Genomic DNA, 5,633 nt, shown 5'->3' on the forward strand with positions numbered 1-5,633 from the left:
CTTGTATTAAATTAATACATGTAACTGAATATTAAGATGAAAAACAATTTGCCATTGACTGCCAAGTGGCTAGATCTGTTACACTCATGCCTATAGGGCCTCGAACCTCTGACCAGTCTTACACGGTCTGCAACAATTACAAGTAACAGGAATCTGCTTGAGCTACTTAGAGCACAGATGCAGAATTACTATTACAATATAAAACTACCTCTTAGAACTCAGGGGCAGGAAGTGCTGTCAAGCCTCAGGATGAACAGTAGTGGGAAACTAAACTCTTGCCAGCATCCAAAGCATTTACTGTCTCTGGCTCTTTTCCTTTGAGACCACATGGTCACTTATCATTGCAGAACTCTGTAAACCTAGCTCGCTCTTCATTTTCTCTCTCAGAATGGCTATGTTGTTTTTGTGTTGTTTTGTTTTTTTGGTGTATGTGTTCTCGTAGCCAGACATATCCAGTTTTATATCCCTGCAGTTCATTAAGCCTTTATTTTCACAAATTTAGTATAATTAGGTGTGGGGAGAATGTATGTATATATTTAATTTTAAGTTAGAAAGAGCTCTATGGGTGGTTTTTACTATCCATGATTGCAAAAAAATGGTGCGGGGGGGGGGGGGGGGGGGGGACAGGCATGTGGGATGTACCCTTTGGTTGTTTGATGATGCACGCAGGGGCTTGTGATTATTGCAATGAAACCAAGTACGATAGGATGAATGTAAAGATAATGTTCACCCATGTAAATGAGCATATAATTCACAATAAAAACATAATAATAATAATAAAAGAGTCTACCCTGTTACTGTTGTTGCTGTTAAGTCAGTCTTGACTCATAGTGAGCCTGTATAGGGTTTCTAAGGAGCAGCTGGTGAGTTCGAATCGCCAACCTTGTGGTTCAAACTGAACTTGCAATCCAGTGTTTTATCCCACAGTGCCACAGTGTACTCTGCTGGTATTTAAAATACCAGTGACATAGCTTCTAGCATCACAGCAACATGCAAGCCACCACAGTATGACAAACTGACAGACTAGTGGTGGAGCTAAACTATAGTTTGATTTTAAGAAGACTTCAGGGGATATTTTTGGTTTAAGGTTTAAATGTCATCTCAAGGTGATAGTTTCAGGAATACATTCTTGCTACCCATTCTGCTATTGAAAAATATTCCTATCAATGACTGTGTTCATTCATTTTGTGTCATGACTAGCGGATGTGGGGACAGAAGTGCTATAGTGATATGAATATGTCCTGCAGTGCCAGCTCCAGAAATATGTTGGGAGGGAAAGAAAAGCAAGGCTTGAAAGGCATGGCATCAAAAGCTAGTTGGTAGAAAATTCTTCTTGTTGTCTGTCAGACCTGTAAAACTGTAAGTGGATGTGGAAGGCTTTATTCTCCTTAATAACTAAATAAAATTGAACTTCTCCTTTTTCAGGAATATACTAAGTAAAGAAATGGTGCAATTTTAAACACACCATATTTCCTCCTTCCCTTTTTTGGATGGGAATTTTATGTAATAAATTTATCAGAATTCCAGTGATTGTTGGGCATAAACCTGTAGAACTACTATAAACATATGTAGGCCATTGTGAGAAGTCATGTGTTTATGCTTCCCAAGTGTCGATTATAAACAAAAGTTTTTGTGGCTATGATGGTGCAAAATCATCATAAAGAAAGCAGTCAAAATTATGCGGCTAATATATTTACTGCTTTGAAAATATTATTGTGGTGTGACAGGCAGTTAAGGAAATAACCATTATGTTACTTTTGTGCTGTCAGCTTTTCAAATTTTGCAGCTTCTTGTGACTTCTTTTTCTCAGTCTAAATAAATACTCACTTGTGTACCTGATTTTATAAATGTAATTTCATATTCTTTTTCCCTACAGCTGGATGCTTCCCACATTATGTAAACTTCAGGTACCACAAACCCTGGATCTGCCTGGCCATGCTGTAAGAATGCAACTTCTGGACCCACAAAGGACTGCATTTCCAAGATTCAGAGTTAGGACTGGAACTGCCGACAAAGGTGATGGAGAGATGCTAGAAGTCCTTTGGGATTGGGAGGGTCATTCTGACTCTGGCTTTAGCATACAGGCTGTTGCTCATTTTTCTGCATGGGCGCTTGCTGGGTGCCCACTTCGTTTGACACCATATACTATGTGTTCCCCTTGTTTACGTGTATTAAAGATTCCTGCTGTCTCATACCACCATCAAGACACTGACCATCTGAGCACCTTACAGGTTTTGGCCACCACCACCACCACTACCACCCTACCCCACCACCATCCACCCACCACACTGGTCAACCAAGCAACCCTTAACATTAGGTTAAAAGTCCTGGAGAGAGTGGATTCCCCAGACTTTATGGAGCCATTGAGGTCAGATGGCCCCCACGTCCAAATAATTTCCCTGAAGAATTCTTTAAACCTTGAACTGAAACTGTCCCCTGAAGTCATGTTTGAACCAAACACTAATTTAACCTAGCTGGAAAAGAATGTCTGTATTCAGTACTCTTTTCTTTTATATGTGTTCAAACGGACATTCAGAAGGATAAATGAGAAGTTTAGAAGGGGCTGTGAGTTTGTGTCAATGGTGGTGAAGTAACTTGGAAAAGGTTGTGAAGAAAGATAGTACAACTTGAAGAATGTAACCAGTGTCACTGAAATATACATATAGAAATTGTTCAAGTGCTGTATGCTTTTTTTAAAAAAATGTTTTATTATGAATTATGTGATAGTTTACATAGGAGAACATTAGCTTTACATTCATCCTATCATATATTGTTTCATTGCCATGGTTACAATCCCCTCTCAAGTGCTGTATCCTTTTGTTCCATATGTTTTCACCAAAATAAATGAATGAGTGAATGAATTTTTGAAAAGAAAAGGAGGATTCTATGATTTCCTTTAATGACCATAAATCTGGGTAAGCAGAGTGTTGTTGTTGTTAAGTGCCCTCGAGTCTATTCCAACCCATAGTGACCCTGTATAGGGTTTCCAAGGAGCAGCAGGTGTGCTTTGAACCATCAACCTTGCAATTCAAACGACTTTGCAGCAGAGTGCTATTGAATAATTTCAAAGACCTTCATCCCTGCATGAAACTATCAGTCCTGGAGTCACATCCTGACTCCATGGAAGGGATCACTTACAAGGAACCGTGGACGACAAGGTCAATGTTCTGGGCTCAGTTCATCTAGCTCAGTTTCCATGGTCAGGGTGCCACATCACACATTCCTCTTGGATCTCCCTTCTCACCTCCCCTCTGCCCTCACTGGGAGTTGCCTGAATATCCTGGCTTTGTATCCTTCTTAGATGTCCCTGGAGAAGACTGCCAACCCTTTTCATGTTCAGGGCACAGTTATCTCAAAGTGCCAGGAGATGGAAGTAGGGTGAGGGGTAAGATGAACTTTAATCTTCCCAAGTTCTTTCAGACCCTGGTCCTTGGTCTCTATTTCTTCATCCATAGCTTCCTATTCTATTCTTCTCATAGAAGTTTTTTCGGTTATTAATATAACACATGTCTGTGGCTAAAATTTCAAACAATGTAGAAAAGTATAAGGTAGAAAATGAATCTCTGATGAAATTTCCTCCAGGCCTTACACCAGGTACACAATGATTAAAATTTTATTTTAAAAGTAATTTTCCAAATTAAGCACTTAAAACATAAGTTTATACTTGATAAAAAAAATTATGTACTTTAAATTAAATTTCCCCCCTTCATGGTCCTTAGCCCTCCCCTACCTTACTAGTGCTTTCAAGTTGGAGGGGATCCTAGACAATTTGTCACCAATTTATAGACACATATGTCCATGTACCCAAAGAAATACACATTGATGACTTGTTGACTCTGTGTTTGTTTGTTTTAAAACCGGAGGTAAAACTTACATAACATAAAATTCACCAATTTAATTGTACAATTAAGTGACTTTTATTGTATTTACAATGTTGTGCAACCATCACCACAATCTAATTCTAGAGGATTTTCATTGGTTAATGTGAATTAGATAGTTAGATTCCAGTACCCATTAAGCAGTCACTCTCCATTCCCTCCTTCTTCTAAGCCCCTATTGGTGTTAGGTGCCATCAAGTCAGCTCCTACTTAAAGCAACCCTCTGAACTACTCCTGGTGCAGCACTGTAGGATTAGCACTGTACTGTGAACCACAAGGTTGGCAGTTCAAACCCACCAGCTGTTCCTCAGAAATCCTGTATGATTTCTGTTCTCTATGAGTCTTAGTATCCTTGTTCTGTTCAAATGATTGCCTCTTGGTCTATGTATAGGTTCTTCAGGGGCACAATTAAGTAATCTGGAATACTTATTCTTCACGATGCTATTTATAACTTGTGCTGATCCACAAAGCCAAAAGCCTCTGCATAATCAATAAAGCACAAGTAAACATCTTTCTCTTGTTCCCTGATTTCAACCACGATCCATCTGATGTCAGCAGTGATATCCCTCATTCTAAGTTCTCTTTTGAGTCCAGCTTGAATTTCTGCCAATTCCCTGATGATGTACTGCCCCTGCTGTTTTTTAATTCAGCACAATTTTACTTGTATGTGACATTAGTGGTATTGTCTGATGATTACTTTGGATCACCTATCTTTGAAATACACACAAATAGGGATCTCTTCCAATTGGTTGGCCAGGTGGCTGACTTCTAAATTTCTTGGCATAGATAAGTGAGTGTCCCTCGTGCTGCATAAATTTGTTTAAAGATTTCAATTTGTATTCCATCAATTCCTGGAGCTTTTTTTTTTTTTTTTTTCCCCATTGCCTTCAGTGTAGCTTGAACTTCTTACTTCACAGTGCCATAGGTTCTTGATCATATGCTATCTCTTGAAATTATTAAGCACTGACCATTTCTTTTTGGTACAGTGTACCTTTGTATTCTGTATCATTCAATATTTTGCCCATTTGTTGTTGTTAAGTGCCATCAAGTCAGTTCCAAGTCATAGTGACCCTGTATAGGGTTCCTGAAAAGGGGCTGATGAGCTTGAACCACCGACCTTACATTTCAAACCAACTTTGCAGTGCAGCTCATTAACCTGCAGTGCCACATCAGGACTCCATTTTGCCCATAGAATCCTTCATTTTTCAAGTTGAAGCTTGAATTTTTTCTTCATTTTTTTTCAGATTGAGAAATGCTGAGTTTGTTCTTTCCTTTTGATTTTCTAACTTTAGGTATTTGCCTACTTCATTATAATACTTGATTTTGTCATCTTGAGTGACCTTTGAAAATGTAATATCTTCCATTCACATTAGCATCTCTATGTTGGAAAGCAAGTTTCAGACTCTCTTCTGACATCTATTTTGGTCTTTTCTTTATTTCCTGTCCTTTTTTTTTATTTTATTTTTTAATAATTAACAGTAGGATTTATTGTTGCTGGATTCTGTTGGCTAGGATTTTGTTGAGAATTTTTGCATGTATGTTCATGAGGGATATTGGTCTATAATTTTATTTCTTAGTTTCGTCCTTCCATGGTTTTTATGAGGGTTATGCTTGCTTCATAAAATGTATTAGGAAGTTTTCCATCCTCCTCTATCTTTTGGAGTAATTTGAGTAGAATTGGTGACAACTCTTCCCTGAATGTTTGGTAGAACTCACCAGTGAAGCCATCTGGGCCTGGACTTTTTTTTTTGGTTG

Source organism: Chrysochloris asiatica, unplaced genomic scaffold (genome assembly GCF_000296735.1).
Source record: "Chrysochloris asiatica unplaced genomic scaffold, ChrAsi1.0 scaffold00246, whole genome shotgun sequence".
Classification (NCBI taxonomy): domain Eukaryota; kingdom Metazoa; phylum Chordata; class Mammalia; order Afrosoricida; family Chrysochloridae; genus Chrysochloris; species Chrysochloris asiatica.